Genomic DNA, 21940 nt, shown 5'->3' on the forward strand with positions numbered 1-21940 from the left:
TTTCCTTTAACATTTGTAGGTATTGTTCTTGAGGTAGTTTATTTATTAAGCCAATCATCTTCGTAATCTGCTAGATGCTTGGTAGATGTTTTGTTTTACCTTGTAGGTACTGAGTTAAGATGAAGTGTTATTTTAAAATTCTAATTGTAGTGATAGATGACAAGTTATTTGCTTAATGTTGAATGACAAAATTCTAGACCCAATAATATACACCTAATTATCCATATATCTTGCCAAAGTAGGGTATTATCTAAACCGCAGATGTTAAAGTGTTTAGGTTCTGTAAAAATAGTATTTAGAACTGTTTCAGTAAAGAAAAGTCTGTTAATTCAAATCTGTTATGTGTGTGCTGCACATTTAGTGGTAGTTAAATGGTTTCGGTGCGGTGGGCCCTAAAGGATCAATCACACGTGTGTTGGAATGGTAGGCTGATAGAAGCAGCCAAACAGATGGAGATCAGAATGTTGCAGCATTTCTTATTAGTCAGATTTAGTCCTTCTTCTGGATTTTACATTGCTCTTAGGTTTGGCACAGTCATTCGTGTTGATACTGAATGAAACAGCTACAATAAATGTTTATTGAGCCTTTCTTATATGCCAGAGAAAGGATTGGAAACTAACCTTTTTGAGATCCCAGGTGTTAAGCCTATAGGCTTTGGGGATGTAGATGAGTAAAATCTGGGTCTTTGCCTTCACAGAGTTCTCAATCTGCTTTTAGAAATACATGATTGGTTCTTTGGTAATGAAGGACTTGATTCTCTGCTAGGGGAAAATACAGTTGTCCCAGAAGAGTGAGGAAAAACATTGAAAGTAAAAATTACTTCATTTTGAAGAGACATGTTTACATGTTATGTGTAACTTGGTGTATAGTTCAGTAGTCTTGTGATCTGACAAAGTAGCTATAGTCTTGTCTTTCAGTTCACTTTGAAGTAGGATAGATTGTGTAAGAAAGGCAAAAGATTTAGTGTGTTAACAACTTAGAGCTAAGGGTAGATGATTACTGTGAACTCAGTCTTTTTATAACTTTAGACTTTATATATTATAAAGTTCTATATATTAACGTTTATTTATAGGATGTGAATGATTTTAGTCTTTTCTTTTTAAAAAATCATGTCTGACTAGCAAGAGCTTTGAAATGAGTAATTTGTAATTGTTTAGCCCAGTTGGGTCAGGCTTTAGTGTAAGAGCATGAGATATGTCGTTCAAAGATAGATAAATGGTTCAGACTGCCTAAATTTCTGATAGGAAGACTAAGGGGCATTTTAGGTGAAGTACACAGTTGTGGTTCCAAACTCCTCACATAACTTGTCGTGAACCTACTGTAATTTTTCTCTGTTTCCTCTTAATTATTTGTATTAAAAATTGGAGATTTTATGGGCAGAGATGTCAAGGTAGAAGCACTGAAGGGATTACATGAATATGTAGGTCTGTCATTGCCTCTTACCAGCCTACATAAACTTGAGAATTTTTTCACTATTATATACTAAAGAGCTGCTCAAAGATATGTGGCAGTTATTGGTAAAACAAGTATAAGCTAGTCTTCCTCACATTGCTGTGTTTCTTCAGAAATTCATGTGTGTTTATATAATCTCACTTTGAAATAATTTTAGACCTACAAAATAATTTTTTCCTATAAAAAGTAGGAAAAAATATCCAAAGAATATCCATATATTCTTCAACTGGCTTCCCAAAATTTTAGTATCTTACATAGTCGAATCAGGAAATTAACATCGAGGTAATATTATCTACTGACCTTACTTCAAGTTTCATCAGTTCCATAATGTCCTTTTTCTAGTTCAGGATACAATCCAACTTTGCATATTGTATTAAGTATTCATGTCTCCTTAGCCTCCTTTAATCTGGAATAGCTCTTCGGTGTTTCTTTCATAATTTTGAAACTTTTTTGAAGAGTACTGGCCAGGTATTTTATGGAATGTTCTTCAGTTTGCATTTGATGCTCAGTCTTGATTAAATTGAAGTTAAACATTTTGGGCAACAATACTATAGAGTGAAGGTGTCCTCATGCTTTAGGAGGTCTGTGATGGTGATATATCCCATACTGATTATATGAACTTTGATCATTTGGTTAAGATGATGCCTGCCAGTTTCTCAAATGGTAGATCCTTTGTGTAATAAGCATCTTCTGGGGGGTGATACTTTGAGATTATGTAAATATCCTGTTTCCTATTATACATTTGCTCACTATTTTTAATGTCTGTTTATGAGTCTTGTCTGTAACAAATATTGTGATGTATGCCAAATTGGTGATTTTGTTTCCATTATTCCTTTCACCTTTATTAATTGGAATTCTATAGATAAGCTTTCTCTTCTCCCCACCATTTATTTATTTATTATTTATTTCTATTAGTATGGACAATAGTCCATTGCTGTCATTATTTTGATGCTCTGTTGTCCCAGATTTGGCCATTGGGAGCCCCATCAAGTTGGCTTCTGTGCCTTTTGACGTGTTCCTTCATTTTTTGAGCACTTCCTTTTTGTTTTCCTTTTGTTTGTTTGTTTAAAATTTTTTTTTTGTTTTTTGACAGGGAAGTAGGATTTATTGGTGGGCATGAGCAAGGAGGGGACACTGTTAAGGCTGTCATGAATGCAGGGCCCACCATTTGTCCAGGGGCCACGATTAGGCATGTATTTGACCCCACACCCATCTGGGATGAGCCACTTTTCTGCTACCCTGTTTTCAAATTCATCTGCAGTCAGCTTAGTAAATCCCTACTTCTTGGAGATATGGATCTTCTGGCAGCCAGGGAACTTGAACTTGGCCCTGCAGAAGGCCTCAATCACATGCTCCTTGCTCTGCAGCTTGGTGCTGATGGACACGATGACTTGGCCAATGAGGACCCTGGCCACTGTGCCCTGGGGCTTTCCAAAGGCACCATGAACACCTGTCTGGAGCCTAGACTGGGACAGCATGCCAGTCATGAATGGCCACTGGAAAGGGCTGTCTCCAAGGTCCGTTTGGGCAACCCATAGAGGCAACAGGCTGCATACACTACCAAGGAGGCTGCTGTTTGCAGCCGTTGCACACGGGGCCCCCATGGGGAAAAGGGCGCGGTCGGCTTAATTGACTGCAGATGAGCACTTCCTTTTTGGCTTCACAAGATGTTCTAGGCTCATTTCGTATTTTCCCTGCCACAGCTGTAGAGTCATCCTATTTATCCAAGGAACTCTGGTTTCTTTTATTGGAGAATTATATTTAGAAACTATTATGTGAGTGGTAGGTGTGCTTATTGGCATTAGGGTGATGCTGGTGGTACTAACCCCATTTTACAGATGAAGAAAACTAAGCTGAAAGTTAAAAGTCTTGTTCATAACAGCCAGGTAAAAGAGATATAGTTGGGACATAAACTCAGGCCTTCTCTGTCCAAAGTCCGGGTTCTTTCTACTTACTCTCCTATATCACTGTAATTCCTTCCTTACATTTGTCTTTTCCGTTAATTCTGTTATTTGTCTTTCCTGGCACGGACAGGGCACACTTTAGTTCGTAATATTCAAGAAAATTATTAAACATTATAATAGGTATAGCTGTTTCAAAACATAAAATAGTCATTACAGTCCCAAAAATATTATATTCTTGCTATGGTTAAGGCAGTATGCTAGACATTGGTAGTATTTGAGTATATGTTTTGGGAGGACATTGTGCTGAGAATGTTTACTGTGTGGCATTTTTTTTTTCCCCTCAATAGTTAAGGGGTTGAGGTAGGTGGTATGGCTATTGTAAATTGATTAATTATCCATGGCTCTCGGCCTTAGCGCCATCTTCTGAGAAACCTCCGCCCCATGAGAGCAAAGTGGAGGAAGAAACGCATGTGCAGGCTGAAGCGCAAAAGGAGAAAGGTGAGGCAGAGGTCCAAGTAAACTCGTACCCGTGGAGGCCACGGGAGCAGAAACAAAGGGCAGCCAGGGGCCAGGCAAGCTGGTACAAATTGTCAGACTGCCTGCCTCCTGTCTAGAAGATGTCTCGACGAATCTGGAACATCCATGGCCATTATGATCGCTTCACCCACCTTCGAGAGACCCACCCTGCTCGTATCAAAACGGTCCCCTTTTGGTCCTTTGCCCTGGACCTGTGATATTCTGGACTAGTTCTCTTCTCAGTTGTGGCTGAGAATGTAACATGTGTACAATAAATCATCTCTTTTGCTGTCTTAGCTGAAGAAAAATAAAATAAGTTGATTCATTATCCATGAATCCAAATGGCTGATTTATATATTATATATAAATTATGCTAAATGAATATATAGTATTTAGATTAATATATAATATTTATGTGCCTCCTTTTAATACATTGCCACTTAATTTAGTAATATTATGCAACCATATATGATATGTTTGCTAAGCACACTTACGTAAGCATTTTATGTTGTTGCTTTTAATTCTTACAGTAGCTTCTTGAGTCGATACTATTTTTCCCATATTCCATGTAAGCAAAGAGACTTAAGTGATTTTCCTAAGATCATAAAGTTTAATAAATATTATAAAGTGGTTTTAAATCCAAGTTTTATACTGCCTACTGTGTGAAGTACTGTTTCTGTTATATATGTATTCACGCTTTCAGAGTGTCTGTTAGTTGTCATGTTGAGGGTTTGATGAACAAGTTTATTCTGTATACCTCCATGGGGGATTTTGAGTTCATTCTGCCAAGATTGGAAGCCTGGTTCTGTTACTTACCAGTTTTGTGATCTTGGACTTTTGTAAATCATGTCTGTAAAATGAGGATAATAATTATATGTTTTGGAAGACTATTGTGAGGATTAAATGTAATCCATGTAAAACATTGAACTGTGTAAATAGCAAGTACTGAAGTGTTAGCTATTAATAGTAGTAGTAGTAGTAGTAGAAGTGAGTAATTCGTTGCAAAGAAACTTTAAAAGTTCATACTGTAAAATAAATACTAAGTATTAATTGACAAATATTTATGATGGACTACCTGGGATAGTTTTACATGTCTTGGATAGTTCATGGAATCAAAGAAATTTAGAATGAGAAAGGATTTCGATTAAATAGCATCTTGTCTCTTTAAGTTTTTTGGATGAGGGTATTAAGGCCTGGAATGATAAAATAGTTTGCCCAAAATGTTACAGTTGCATTTTATCAGTCTCAGTGGGAACTTTGATTTTTGACTGTTAATTCTGTGTGTTTTCCACCGTAGATTTTTTCCTCTGTATCTGTAAAGGGAAATAATTTATTTAGAGATGTCATCCTCTTCTTTAGTTTTAGGAATCATTGATACCAGTAATCAACAGTAATGCCTAAAATATAGCTAATGTAAGTTGGAAGAGAAATATCTGATTTGCCTTTTTAAAGGGATTTTAAAGGGATTTTAGTCAGAATCCCTTCATTAATAGGAACAACAGGTAAATGAAAAAGCATCTCTGAAAGCACAGTTCAGATCCTCATGCTAGTCAGCAGGACCTTGGTAAGAAATAGTTTATTTAGCTTGTGGGTGAGTTGTTTATTTAATTTTTAGAAAAGTAAAAGATGCAAAGAAGGTAACGGTCATGTAGATTCTTATCATCCAAAGTTAATCACTGTTCATCGACTGTCTTTGTCCCAGGTTTTTAAAAAATCCATTATTGTTTTTGTGATGGTAATTATAATTGAGTTAGGCTACTAAATCTATTTTATCTAAAAATAGATGAGATGAAAAATGTGATATTTTAGCCTCAGTTATTTAGGACATTTGGTTGGGCACTGTATTCAGGAAGTTAATGAGCCTGTATGTGGACCAGCAAACTACATTTTGTTTTGTAAGCAAAACCAACTGTTTGCAAAACCAAACGAGAACGAGTAAGTGCAAATTATTTAGCATCTCTTACAACTAAAAGGACTACTTAGAACGTGAACTCTTGACCATCATTCAGGAATGTGGTTGTAAAATGGATGGCACATTGAAGGAGAAAGCAGTGAACTGCTTTGCCTAGTGAGTGAGCTTAGCCCATCACCTAACATCCATATCTAAAAAGTTGTTATTTATTCTTTTCCCACACACACATAGCCATTGTGACAAATTCATAATCTACCAGTATGATGAGATATTTCGAAACTAGGTTAGATGAGGAAGAGTCATAGGAACTTGTCATGTTGAGCTTGGGAAGAGTTGATCAGCAAAAAATGTTAGCTATCTCCAGATGATTAAAAACCTCAGAAAATATTTGGAGTAAACTTAGATTCTCTTATTCCTGAGAATAAAACCAGATGGAGGTTAAAGGGTGGGGATGTAAATTTTTGTTTTATGAAAAAGACAACTTCCTAATGATGTGAGTTGGCTAATAATGGAATGGACTGTCTCGTGAAGTTGGGAGTTTCTCAACTTGTTATTTTCAAACTGAGTTAAAAAGAATTATGATCATCAGTGTGGATCTTTTCAAAATGGATCTTTTCTTTAACCTGTGTTGTGTGTTGTATTAGTCTATGTCTTTCAGGTTCCTTATAACTGCTTAAAAGTTCTATGCTTTTTAATTTTTATACACTTAGTACACCACTCTGATTTGAAGTTTCCACCTTCTGAAAAATGCACATTTTTCTGTATAAAAATAAAATGCATACCTTTGGAGAAGTACCTCACAGTTTGAGATGTATGGATGATGAAAAAATCATCTGTTAATCTTTTGGTTTAAAGGAAAGCACACATACTCAATTCATGTTCACTTATAGGAAGTTCCTGAAAATTTTAAATGTAAAGTTCCTACCCATTTCAACATACCTTCCTCATTAGTAGATGCTATGGGCTCTTATAGGGCAAAGAAAGTATGTTTTTGTGGCTGTTTTAAACTTATCTGTGGAATATCTATATGAATTTTATCTGTGGAATGAAAAAGCTTTCACTCCTTGATGCTTTCGCCAGCATTACTGAGATCATACATGTTCCCATGTATACATCTTTTTGGAAATAGGTGTGATTTTACTATATGTTCATTAAGCATTCCTTATTCTGCTCAAGCTGTGTCTGATATAAAAGCTCCTGACCCAGATAGATAAGTGGTATTAGACTGGTTTGAGTTTTTGGATATTAGAAACACTTGAAAATTCTTATCTATGCCTATTTCCTAATACTAATGGGAAATATATTCTCTATATCTTAACTATAATCTTTTACTTATTACCGATTTTAAAATGAAAGTTTATAGATTATAATTTGATGATTAAAATTTGGCGATGGTTGTTTAACTTGATGATTAAAGTTTGGCGATGGTTGTTTTATTTCACCATTCCCTGTTTTTAATTTCACATGAGGACCGTGGCTTGTAGGTTAGTAGGAGCCTTACTGGCATGCTGTTTTTGTTTTGTTTTTTAAACTACTGTGTATGAGGACCACGATGCTGATTTAAATCCAATGTTGCTCATAATTGAAAAGCATCTCCTAAGTTTTAGTGGATTTCCATGAGGTATACTAGGTTGCTGAACATTTTTGGGGTCAGGGGATGGAGTGGTATTGGGCTTTATATAAAGGGTATGTTGTCAGGGTGGACATGTTTACTTTGTGAAATTAGGATTACAGATTTGAGACTTGTTTCTCTGCAGAAGGGGGAGTCATGATTGTGGAATCATTTTTTTAAGTAGATGCTCTGACCTTATATTTAGACTTATAAAATTGTAGAAAAATGGAAAATATAACTGATAAAGAATATTTATTCCAAATACTATTCTTACTTTTACATAAATGAAGCTGGAGGTAAAGAGCGACTTTTTTTTTACTTTCTAGTCACAGCTATAAGTTGTGGAGCAGAACTAGAACAGCATGGGTTTTAAATCCTTGCTCAGTCACTTCCAAGTGACGTAAGTTACTTAACCTCTTGAAACTTTAGTTTCCTTATCTGTAATATAGAATAACACCATTTTGCAGGGTTATCATCAGAATTAAAGATAAGTCCCAAATAGATTAGGCATATGGTAAGAGCTACGTAAATGTTTGCTATTAAATGTTAATTATTAGACCTTGAATTGCTTTCTTTCATTTTGGTACTTTTATTGTTTTTGTGATTATAAAAGAAGAGAATAAAGGTAACCTCTAACTCTGCTACTAAGGGATAGCCATGATGACATCATGTTGTGAAGTTTTCCAGGTTTTTTTTTTTAAGGTGTATTATTCACATTTTATCTTTTTATTTCTCTAAAACTGAGTCTTAGGGCTTAGCCTCTTACCATGAATGAAATATGTAGCTCTTGCAGGGTTTTGAGCAAGAGTCATGTGACCTGACTTATGTTTTTAAAAGATCACTCAAATGTTCTTGGCTTCTAAATATACTTAGACACTTTTTTTTGTTACCTTCTTTTTCCCCAAAAAAGTCCACTGATATTTTAAACTGAATTTGCAACAAATAAACAGAATTTACATAGAATTATCATCTTTAGAAAACTTACAATAAAATGTCCTTTTATTCACTCAGGTCCTTTATCCTCTTCATTAAAGTTTTACAGATTTCTTTATATTGATCCTACACATTTTACTTTAGTAATTTTATATTTTTTATTGTAGATTGGCTCTTTTTGTATTGTAATTTCTTAATTCACTGGTAAATAAGAAAGCCAGTTAATTTTTAAATTATTTCTTATATCCAACTGCTACACTGCACTTCTTTTTTTTTTTTTAACAGACTTTATTTTTGTAGCGAAGTTTTAGGTTCACAGCAAAATTGAGTGGAAGGTACAGATTTCCCACATACTGCCTGTGCAAACACATGCCTATCTGCTACCATCATCAACATCCCCCACTAGAATGGTACATTTGTTACAGTTGATGAATCTGTGTTGATGATATATCATTATTACTCAGAGTCCATAGTTTACATTAGGAATTACTCTTGATGGTGTAGCGTATTAATCACAGTTGTTTTAAATTCTTGGTTTGATGATGCCAACATCTCTGTCATATCTGAGTCTGGTTCTGATGCTCTGTCTCTTTAAATTGTGTTTGTTACCTTTTAGTATGCCTTGTAATTTTTTCTTGATAGCCGGACATGATGTATTGGCTGAAAGGAACTGCTGTAAATAGGCCTTTAATAATGCAGTGGTAAAATGTGAGGGCGGTAGGGAAGTGTTTTGTAGTTCTATTATTAGGTCTTCTTTTCCTCCAGCTTTAATGAGTTATAATTGACAAATAAAAATTGGTTATACTTAAGATGTACAGTTTGGTGTTGATATTCACATATATTATGAAATAATCACCACAGTCAGTGTAATTAACATATTTATCACAGCATATAGTTATCTTTTTTATTTTTTTTTCCTTTTTCTTTTTGGTGGTAAAAACAGTTAAAATGTACCCTGTTAGCAAACTTCAAGTGTATAATACAGTATTGTTAATTACAATAACATTGCTGAACATTTGGTCTCCAGAACTTAGTCTTTTGTGATCCTATGTCTCTGGACTGTGAACTTCTCAAATGCTTCTTTGTTTCTCCCTCACCCCTCTTAGGTAGGACAAGATGGCTGGAGTGGGCTGTAGCTGGGTATTTATTTACCTTCCCTTAGGTCAGTTAGGTTCTGATACAACTTTAGGAGGTTAGACTCTGGTTAAATAATTTCTCCCAAGGGCAAACTTTGTTAAGAACAGTGTGCTCCATGTATTTCAGAATGCTTCCTTTCCCCCTTCTAGAAATATGACGGGATTTTTCTCTGATATTTACTGTGAGAACTTGGTAGAGTACCAAGAGGTAAAACTCACAAAAGTGGGGGGCATTTCGATGACTGGGTCCCCTTAGAGTTTTTAATCTCAGAATTGTCCACACTGAGCCTCCAGCAATTCATCAGTTATAGCTTAGGTTCCCCTACCCCAGCACTGTTTCCCAAAGAGCTCTCTGCTCTTGCGTTTCTGTTCCAATAAATTGTCATTCTCTGTATTCATCTGCCTGGCTTTCCAAGTTTGGAGGCAGTGGTTTGCCCTGTGACCTCACTTCTCTTATGGACCTAAGAAGTGTTGTTGATTTTTAAGTTTGTTCAACTTTTTACTTGTGGTTAGCATAGATTGGTGGCTTCCAAGCTTCGTATGGGCTGGTCTGGAAACAGAAAGTCTTCCTTATTTTTCTAACAAATTTGCTTGTTTTTTTGGAGGGGTGGGCTATGTCGGGTCTTACTTGCGACACGTGAGATCTTTATTGTGGCATGCGGGATCTTTCATTGTGGCATGCAAGCTCTTCGTTGTGGTGTGCTGGCTTCTCTGTAGTTGTAGCGCTCAGGCTTCTCTCTGGTTGTGGCATGTGGGCTCTGTAGTTTGTGGCACGCGGGCTCTCTAGTTGTGGTGCGTGGGCTTAGTTGCCCCGCAGCATGTGGGATCTTAGTTCCCCGACCAGGGATAGAACCCACGTCCCCTGCACTGGAAGGTGGATTCTTTACCCCTGGACTACCAGGGAAGTCTCTGCTTGTGTTTTTTTAGATAAGCAATCATATGATCTACAAATAAGGATAATTTTTAAATCAATATTTGTATTTCATTTCTCTTTTCCTTCCTCACTCCTCTTTAATCATATAACTGCAATATTAATTTTTTTAACTTCCTCAGTAATGTCCTATAACTGGCTATAATAGAAGCATCTCAGGTGTTTCACTTAGAGGTATGTAATAATCATTGAGTTTTTAATAGCTTTTACCATGTTAGGGAAGTATTTTTCTAATATTTCTTTACCAAGAATATTTTCAAGAATTAATGTTGAATTAAAAAAAAATTTTTTAAAGCATCGTTCAAGGTAGTTAAGTTTTTCTGAAACAGTGTTTCTTCATTCCCAGATTAGTTCCCTTTTCAGCATTTGAATCTTGGGCTGCAAACTATGTAAAAATAGTATCATCCTATTTTATTAAATTTATCAAATTTATATTTAAAACTCTGCTCCTGCTCTGTTTCTATGTATTTTTATTTATAGTGCACATTATTATGTTGCTATTTGTATTGTTTCTCATGCTATTTAATAATGCAATTTAGATGGTGAACTCCTTGAAGAAAAAAGTGCCCTTTGCATAAAGTAGTCTTCTATCAAGAAAACCACTCTATCCCTTCCTTCACTGTTCCCCTTCTTTCTAATTTACCTCTGTTCATCCTTCAGCTCTCATTGGATCCAGAGTGTACTTATTTCCTGGGTAGACAAATCACTCTGAGATCTGAGGCAGTCTTCCCTGAATGACACATAGTTGAGACAAATTTTATATCTTTTGGGTTTTGCTAAGATTGTAAGAATGTACTTGCTTGCAACTCTCAGTGTCATTAGAGTTGGTTTCGGAGGCTCTTAGGCTTACCTGCCTCAAGTCAAAATTACTTGACCACAAGAGTACAGGGGAATGACGTTTCTGGAGGAAGGGAGCTCAGAGGAGGAAGGTAGAAGAAGCTAAGGGAAATTTCCTGTTTTAATCTTGCTTAGTACTAAAAATTGTATAGAACATTTTATTGTCTTCATAGAGGTTTATCAATGTGCACATTTAAGTTAGAAGTAAAATTGGGGGGTTTTGTATGTTTTTCTGTTCATTTATTCAACAATTACATACATATTGAGCACTTACTATATCTCAGATAACATTCTAGTGAGCAAAGAAAACAGTGTCCCTGCTCACATGGAACATAAGTCCTATTAATAGGAGACAGAAAATAAATACCTAAAGAAATAAGTAAATAAGGGACTTCCCTGGTAGTCTAGTGGTTAAGACTTTGCCTTCCAATGCAGGGGGTTCGGGTTCGATCCCTGGTCGGGGAGCTAAGATTCCACATCCCTCGGGGCCAAAAAACCAAAACATAAAACAGAAGCAATATGTAACAAATTCAATAAAGACTTTAAAAATGGTCCATGTGAAAAAAAAATCTTTAAAAAAAAAGAAAGAAAGAAGTAAATAAGATAATTTCAGATAGTCATAAGCATTATGAGGAAAAGAAAACCAGGAAAAGAAATAGAGTGTAATAGATATGGGTGGAGGGAAGCTGGATGTTGGGGCTAGTTTAGATTGGGTGAATCTAATTTGAGGAGGATTCATGTTATCTAATGCTTAAGGAGGAAGCCAATAGAATATCTCAGGGGAGTCTCCAAGTAAGTGCAGAGGACCTGGGGTAGAGGGAGACTGTTTAAAGCGTGGAAAGAATGCTGTTATGGTTGGAGAGAGGTAGTCAGAGAGGTGTTGTTTTGTAAGTCATGCTAAGGAGCTATTAAAGGACTTTAGATTGCCAAGATATTTTAACTCAGTATTTTAGTTCTGACTGTTGAATTCTTGAGTTAGTGCTTTCCTTTGGAACTTTAATTTTTAAGATTATCTAAGGCCTAATTCTAGAGTAACCTGTCTGACTATATTGCCTGAAGTGATAGGAAATACATTATTCTAAGTAGAATTTATAGTGACAGATTTTCAGTTCTAATGTATTCAAAATTAGATTAGTTTTATAGTTTATTAATATTCTGAATAAGTAGTTATTCCTAAATACAGTTACACGTCAGGACTCTAAGAAATTTAAAATACAGCTTTCCTAAGCCTCATCCTTTAGGAATCAAGGGAGTAGACCAGTAGACCTTGGCAGCCTGTGTTTTTTTAAAGTTCTCCAGATAATACTCACAGAATGAGCCAACCCTTGGACATGAGTTTAAGAACCTCTGAACCAGTGGAATTTTTATCTGGAGCAAGTTTGGCCATGATTCCTGGTCACTCATGTGGTCATTATTAAATGAATTTGTTGGGATTTTACATGTTTTGTGTTTCGTGTTTAAGAGCAAAGTGTATTCAGCACTTTGAAATGAAAAAATGTATTAAAGTGACATTTAGTTTAGGGAATTAAGGATAAAGTACTAATTGGTTAATTGCTGTTTCGTATTTCTCGCATTGTGTAGGAGATGCCAAATGCTATGTTTATTGCATAGTGTTTTAGTTAAAAAGAGAGGAATGCAGTGGTTAAAGTGGATAAAAACAATTTTTATTTCGGTTGAACTAAAGATTCATTATTTATTTAAAACAAAAGATGAAAACTGCAGGTGAAGCCGGTCCACATATAAATGAGCCAGTATTTAAGAAGTCAGGGGACTTCATATAGGCAGGATTTCCAGGTTCTCTAAAAAGATCAAAACATTCTCGTAATACTGAGCTTGCATTCCTGCAAGGCAGCTGCTAGAATGGAGTGTTACATATTCGCTTTAGATGGCCACAGTCCCCACCACTACAAGTATTATAAGCACTTTACTATTTTTGTTCATTTATGTTTGTTTTTGACCTTTGCGTTAAGACCTAAGATACTATTAGAGGTATCTTTATAGGCTGAGTCTTCTGTGAAATGAGAAGAGATAGAAAATTCAAACATTGATATATAGCTATTAATTCCTTTCTAACAGACAGTCTTACTTAAAATGATTTGTTTAACAAAAAGATACTAGCAGAATCTGAATTATTACTTTATTCTCTATTGCTGGAGAAATGAGTGTTCTACATTTATTGTATCAATCCATTAGTACTTTTGCTTTCAAATCATGTTTCCAATAAACTAGGCTTCTCTTTTGCATTTTAAGACAAATCGTTGTCCTGGTTTTCATTACACTGTATTCCTCAAATTTTCCTACCGATCTTAAGTACTCTGACCCCTATCACTGACTCCTCTCTTCCTTCTTAAAAGGAGGAGTATTTCTCCCAAAGCTCAGTCTCAGTATATTCTACTTTTCTTTTTTTTACAGGCTTCTGTTTCATTTTTGAATCTTCCATTACCAGAATTAATGGTAATTAAAAAAAATTATTGCCCTTATTACTTATTCAAGTCAGTGTATTGTGATTTCTTTGAGAACAGGGACTGTGTCTTATTCATCTTTGGATACTTTCTGTTTAATATGATATATGGCTTGTAAAAGACATCCAGTCCATTCATCCATATATCTTATTTTTTATCAAATATCTATTATGTGCTAGGGACTGTTGAATTACTTATGCTCCCCATGGCTTTTTAGTTAATTCCTTTGAGTGTTCTTACCACAATCGATGACGACTCTTATTCTAGATAACGATAGATTCTTTTCTGCATCATTTACACTGTGTTCTACCACTGGACTGAATCTTTACAAGCTTACAGTATTGGAGGTTATCTTTGACTACTGTATTTTTTGTATCCTCTCCTTATTTTCATAATATTTGTTATGAGTTTTGTTTAAAAGGAGGATTGAGGATTCTACCTTGAACTTCTATCTGTAAAGATACTGCTGCTTTCCCAGGTTTCATTATTGAAATAGCATTTGGATTCAAATAACATCTTTCCTAGCTGCCTTTCTCGCTCTGCTTCCTGAATATTCCAAGGTTTCCTGATCGTATTTTTCAATATAATTACTCTTGGATATCAATTTAATTACATCCTCCCTACACAGAAGCTTAAAATAGTTCCCTTTTGAATACGCAAGGCCTTCACCAGTAGCATTCCTATTTAGTGTAATTCATTTTTGTTTTCTTCAGTAATCTTCCAGCTCAAGCAAGAATAACTTTTATTGCATACTTGTATGTCCACTTTCATGATGTGTAGCCCATTTTGATTAATTTTTTACCTTATCTTGAATTCAAGCCCATATTACCTTCTTCAATATTGTAATGGTCATCTATTGTTTTAGTATGCCAAGTATACCTTGATTATTCTTCTGTTAAAAGGTGCAATTAAAAAGTACCAAGGAAGAGTACTTTTCTTGGGGGAAGTCATTCCTTCACTTTTAGGCCTTTTGGCTTGAGTGGGTTGACCCTCCATGGGTGTGATTAGTTCAGGGCAGACAAATCAGAGACATGAGACTCAATTCCACGACTTTTGAGCTATAAGAAGAGGCATTCTCTGCTGCAACTATAAGAATTTTGCATACCTAGAGCTAATCGGGTTGGGGGGAGATAAATAAGGAAGCTTAACCAGAGTCAACTTTAAAATGAAGTCAGTTTTGTTTAAAATGAAAACCCTTTTGGTTTGAAGCCTTGTCAGTACACTTCAAGCAACTCAATAGCAGGGATCCTGCTAAATGTACCACATAGACATTTGTATGTCATGTCCACATGCGGGCAGGGGTGTGTGTGTCTGTGTGTGTGTGTGCGTGCATGTGCATGCGTGTGCATGTACACATGCAAGAGAGATTACTTTTTATAAGAATCCAACAGCTTCTTGGAACTGTGGAGAAAGATTAAAATATTTTATTTTTGAGTAAGTGAATACATATAAACGTGAATACCAGAATATTAGTGAGTTATATCAACCATGCATTTGCTTGGTTGTAACAGTGATAAAAAGCATAGGCTTTCTATTCAGACCTTTGTTTGAATCTTTGCTCTATCACTTACCATCTATGTAATTGGGTATGGAAAAATTGAGGAGTTAAAGAAATCTCACTGTAAGAAAAAAAAACTAGTTCTGAAATTGAATCTTAGTTATTTTAGTCTAACTGGAGAAATGTTATCAAGAGAATGTCTTTGTTTTGATCCCCAAAGGGATCCCTTTTCCTGTGGTTAATTGGCAGCTGCCAGACTTTCTTCTCAGAAGGCTTGATTCGGAGGAGCATATGTCCTGTCTTCCCACTTTTAAAATCTACTCTGCCAGCACAAATTGGCTGGCAGTTCTCATAAACTTCCTCACCTGCTCTCTTGTCCCCACAACTCCGGATACATATCTGATGCTATTTCTAAATGTTCTGTCGCAGTCCACTTTTTAAATAAGGTGTGACTAGAATATCTTTCTGCCTCTGTCAGTGACATTTTAGTTGAGATGTTGTTGGAGGATATTTTAGTTGTTGAAAGCAGCAATGTTTTCATATTTACAACTCATTATTACAAATACATACATAAGAAACTTTAGTCTTAAACAGAATATTATTACAATGAATAAGTTACATATAATTAGGTAATATCCGCATTCTGATTGTTGATATTAATAAACTGAATTACATTGAGCGAGCACCTCCTTATGTATGTATGTAAATGTGTCCCCATCTACTTAGCAGTTACTCTGTTTTACATAATAAAGACCTAACCAAATCTATTCTCCTTTATGGAAAATGACTTTGGGTTAAGCTCTGGTCGTCTGGATTCCTGATGAAGATAGAATGTCAGTTGTGTTAGTAGGCAACATTGCTGATTGGTAAACGGCATCTGCATGGAGAAGATTGTGAATGAACTAAATATATATACCTGGTGGAAAGCCAGAGCTTTGCTCTGCCCTGAACGTGGTGTATTTGTTTACTTGGGTATATCCCTTGCCAGGAGTTCAAGGAGCTATGTCCATGGACTGTTACGAGATAATTTTGACTCTTGTATGGAATGTGGGGCTTTTAAGCCAGGAGTGTTTCCATGCATTCATGATTTCATACGCATGGGGTTTCATCCCCTCATAACTGAACTATCAATTAAGGAGCTAAAGAATAGCCCCTGAATGGCTACGAGGATGTTGCAGGTGTCCTTTTGGTATCTTCATTACCTGCATATGAAATATTATTTATTAGTTGTAGTAGGGAGAGAGTTACGATGGAACAGGAAGATGTTGAATGTTAAGTTCTTGCTGTATACGAGGCACTACATACAGGTTGGCAGGGAAGTTTAAGATGTGATAAATTGGAGAATTGGAAGTTAAATAATAGAAGATAATGTTAGAGGAATCATAAGGGTAATAACTGCCTGAAAGATATGTGATGAATACATTGAATTCACCAGAAGGAGAAGCCTTTATAGTCTCTAAAGGACAAGATGAGAGTTAAGTGGTGGTCTTTTACCTAGCTGTAAAGACCATTCCAGGGGAGAAAATATGGTCGAAGGTAGGATTATGCATATATTTATTTCTTTGGTGGCTACTTCAATTTATAAAAAAGAGAAAGCACTGGAGATTACCTACAAGTGTTGTAAGATAGAAAGTAAGTATTCCAGATTTTAAGAATGTCTTCTTTCAATATATGCTCACCTGACAACTTATTTTTGTAATCTTTTAATAAGATTCCCTGGCCAGTGTGGTAGCTGTTAGCTACGTATGACTGTTGAGCACTAATCAGAATTGACATACGCTGTATTTGTAAAATGTGCACCAAATTTCAAACACTTAGTATGAAAAAAATACAAAATACCTCATTGATTATTTTGTATTATCTATTTAAATATGTTGGATATAATGGATTAAAGTATACTATTAACATTAATTCCACCTGCGTTTACTTTTTAAAAATTGAGATGAAATTCACATATAACATAAATTTAACCATTTAAAGCGTACAGCTTAGTGGCATTTAGTACGTTCATATTGCTGTGCAACCCCCATCTCTGTGTAGTTCCAAAACTTTTCATCACCCTAAAAAAAAACACAGACCCATGGGAATTCCCTGGCTGTGCAGTGGTTAGGACTCTGTGCTTTCACTGCTGAGAGCCCTGGTTCAATCCCTGGTCAGGGAATTAAGATCCTGCAAGCTGTGTAGCCGCCCCCCCCCCAAAAAAAACAAACCCATATCCATTAAGCAGTTTTTCAAAACTTTACCATACCCCTAATCCCCTGGCAACCACCAATCTATTTTCTGTCTATAGATTTGCCTATTTTAGGAATTTCATATAAATGAAATCATGCCAGTATGTGACCTTTTGTGTATGGCATTTTTTTTTCATTTAGCGTATTTGTGAGGTACCATGTTGCAGCACATCAGTACTTTATTCTTTTTTTATTAGATGATGTTGTATTCATTATTAAAAGTATGGTGGGTATTAAAGTCTCCAACTATTACTGTAGGTCTATTTCTCCCTTCAGTTTTGTCAGTGTTTACTCCATATAGTTTGGGACTCTTATATGTTTATAAGTGTTACATCTTCTTCATGAATTGACCCTTTTATCAATATATAATGACCTCTGTTTCTTATAATAATATTAATATATTCATCCCAGCTCTCTTGTTTTATGGAATACTGTTCTCATCTTTTCATTTTCAACCTGTTTGTAGTTTTGGATGTAAAGTCAGTGTCTTATAGACAGTATATAAGTTGATATAGTTTAAATTGATACTAGCTTAGCTTTAATAGCCTATAAAAGCTCTGCTTCTGTTCATCTCCACTCCCTTTTATATTGTTATTGTCACAGTTTACATCTTTATACATTAATGGGCCCATTAATACAGATTTATTATTACTGTAGACAAAAAGAGAAGTTAAAAACCAAAAATACAATAATAATAGCTTTATATTTACCTATGTAATAACCCTTGCCAGAGTTCTTTATTTCTTCATATGGCTTTGAGTTACTATCTAGTGTCCTTTAATTTCATCCCAAAGGATAGAGGCAAACTCCCTCAGCCCTTTAGTTATCTGAGAATGTCTTAATTTCTTTTTCATTTTTGAAGGGTACTTCTGTTATGTATAGATTGGTTGACATTTTTTTTTCTTTCAGCACCTGAAATATGTCATCCCACTGCCTCTGGCCTCCATTGTTTGCTATAAGTCGGCTGTTAATCTTATTGAGATTCCCTTGTATATGACGAGTAGCTTTTCTTTCACTGCTTTCAAGATTCTTTGTCTTTCAACAACTCCAGTTTCTATCTCTTTGTTTATCCATTTTGGAGTTTGACTTCTTGGATGTGTAGATTTATTATATCTTTATCAAATTTGGAAAGTTTTCTGGCCACTTCAGATATTCTTTCTGCCCCTTTCTCTTCTCTGCTGAGCCCCCCCATTACACATACATTGGTACATTTGATAGCATCCCACAGATTTCTTAGGCTCTGCTCATTTTTTCTCATTCATTTTTCTTTCTGCACCTCAGATTGTGTCATTTCAGTTGACATATCTTTAAGCTCACTGATTCTTCTGCTTGCTCAAATCTGCTATTGAAACTTTTTAATGAAGTTTTCATTTCAGGTACTGTACTTACCAGCTCCCAAATTTCTATTTGGCTACTATTTTTTTTTTGAATTTTGTTTTATTTTATTTTTTATATAGCAGGTTCTTATTAGTTATCCATTTTATACACTTCAGTGTATAGATGTCAATCCCAATCTCCCAATTCATCACACACCGCCCCCCTCCCCGCTTTCCCCCTTTGGTGTCCATACGTTTGTTCTCTACATCTGTGTCTATTTCTGCCTTGCAGACTGGTTCATCTGTACCATCTTTCTAGATTGCACATACATGCGTTAATATACAATATTTGTTTTTCTCTTTCTGACTTACTTCACTCTGTATGACAGTCTCTAGGTCCATCCACATCTCTACAAATGACCCAATTTCGTTCCTTTTTACGGCTGAGTAATATTGGTTCCTTTTTGTAATTTCTATCTCTTTATTGATATTTTCTATTTGCTCATACATTGTTTTCCTGGTTTCCTTTACCTCTTTGAGTATATTTAAGACAGTTGACTTAAAGTGTTTGTGTAGTAAGTCCAGTATCTCTGCTTCATCAGGGACAGCTTCGATTAACTTCATCTGTGAATGGGCCATACTTTCATGTTTCTCTTTATAATTCATAAATTTTTGTTGAAAATTGAGAAGTTTGAATATTTTAATGTGATAACTCTGGAACTTGTATTCTTCCCATTCTTCAGGGTTTGTTTTGTTGCTGGCTGTGGGCTGTGGTTGTTAGGTTGTTTTTCTAAACTATTTTTGTAAAGTCTTTATTCTTTGCCATGTGTGGTCTCTGAAGTCTCTGTTCTTGTTGCCTGTGATCCTTTTGTGTTTTGACAAAGATTTTCTTAAACACCAGGAGTTTTAAAAAAGAGAGAGGGAGGGAGGGAGGAAGGAAGGAAAACTCTTCCGTTCTTTGCAGATTATCTCTGTATCATGGCACTCCTTTAATGCTTAGACAAGCCGTTTACAACTTTGCCTTACCCATTACTTCCTGCTTGTGCTGAGCCTAGATGAAAACTTCGGGTCTTCCCAGAACATTTATGAACATGTGTTCTGCCCTGGGTATGCATATGGCTTCTTAATTCCCTAGAAAAACTGTCTCCCCAGCTTTTCCTCCCAGGCTTTTGGTACATCTATTGTTGGCCTCATTGTGATATTTTGCCCCCAGCAGGAGCTGGTCGTTCATTTGTCTTCTGATGTGTTTGAGGAATGCAAACGCCTTGTGTCAGTCCTTCACATAGCTCCAGACAGGATTCTTTGAGACTAAGGTCTGCTGTGCTCTCTCTGGAACCAGGGACCAGGATCCCATACTCAGAATGCAGACTGTCATCTTTAAGACCATTGCTGATGGAACTTCCCTGGTGGTGCAGTGGTTAAGAATCTGCCTGCTAATGCAGGGGACATGGGTTTGAGCCCTGGTCTGGGAAGTTCCCACATGCTGCAGAGCAGCTAAGCCTGTGTGCCACAACTTCTGAGCCTGTGTGCCCCAACTACTGAAGCCTGTGTGCCTGGACCCCGTGCTCCACAACAAGAGAAGCCACCGCAGTGAGAAGCCCACACACTGCAATGAAGAGTAGCCCCTGCTCACCGCAACTAGAGAAAGCCCACGTACAGCAACGAAGACCCAACACAACCAAAAATAAATAAATAAATAAATTTATTTTAAAAAAACAAGACCACTGCTGAGGCAGGGGTGGGAAGTGAGGTTAGACCACTGGCAAGTAAAAGTGCCACAAAGCTTTCCTACCACTTTAAAGTTGCCTTTTGATTTAGGATTTGCTTCATCACTGTAAACCTTTGGCTGTTTTCTAGAGTTCTGACAAAGTTGCCTGGGAATTTTTGTTCTTTTCCTTTTTCAGTATTTGTGTTGTGGGATGGACTCTTAGAGCTCCTTTTTCTACCATTTTCACGGCCATCCTCCTCTTTACTTTTTTACTCTAACTACTGGAAAGTTGAAGATTATGTATTTGGCTTGCGTTGTATTTCGATTGGACAGCACTGCTGTAGGGTATTAAATTTGCAGTGAAAACTGAATCCATTTATGTTGAATTTGGAAGGAAAAAAATGTTCAAAGGTCTCACAATTGCACAGTTAGGATTAGCTATTTACCATTGTACTTTCTGTTCCCAGACTAATGTGTCATTTTCAGAGGAACTCTATAAACGTCCTTCTGTAGGATAGTGTTATTAACATTGTGTATTTATGTACCTCCATCACTGAAGGCTCCTAAATTTTGACTCGATTATCATTTGATTAAGTGTTCAAGCCACCTCGTGCTGTCTACTTTTCTCTTGATAGGTATTGTAAGAACCACTGAACACTCTTGATAGGTATAAGAAGAGCTGAGAAGTCTTCATGCTGCTTCATTGGATTTTATTTTATATTTCTGAATTCAGTTGTACACATATTTATTAAATGCCTATTTTATGGAGGTACTCATAGGACTTACCTTCACGTGTTAGCCATAACCCGTACTCTCAGATGTTGGTGATTTTTAATATTGAATGTGGAGATACTTTCTTTTTCTCAGGAGATTATTTTGCTGATTAATCTGGGTCCCTGCCACTGATTCCATATCTTTAGCATCCTCGGCTTGTGGCCTGACCCCTGAAGAATTGGCATCCTAGATTTTCAGGGTTGGCAGCTTACCCTTGTTATTCCTCTGTTCCTTGCCATTAAATGCCAAGATGTTATATGCATTCTTAGCATGGGCAAAGCTGCACTCTAAATACTTGCATGCAGTTGCATTTAAAAAAGTGAGTGCCCTTCACCTCTACTAAAAATAAGGTAACATGTACAGAACCATATAGAAGGGGTTAGCAACATATTCAGAAGTTGTAGATATTAAATGTAAGGGATTCTTTTGGCTTCATTAGCGAAAGCCATCTCATATTGACAGTGAAAGAATTCCCTCTTCAGTACTGTCAATTGAATTTCCCTGAGTCTGTTCCCTGACCAGAGAGAACAGTGATCTCTCACTGAATGTTCTTGCCATTGCCCTGATACAGTCAAAAGATTATTACTTCATCTCAGGCATAAACCTACAATTTTTTCATTAATATCCCTGGTGGCACAGATAAAATCAGGCAGAATAAATTTACTAAAGACCCTGAGAAACTAGAGTAATAAACTACTGTGCCTTCTTCCTACTTGGT

The sequence above is a fragment of the Grampus griseus genome, assembly GCF_964374135.1.
Source record: "Grampus griseus genome assembly, chromosome: 2".
Taxonomy (NCBI): Eukaryota; Metazoa; Chordata; class Mammalia; order Artiodactyla; family Delphinidae; genus Grampus; species Grampus griseus.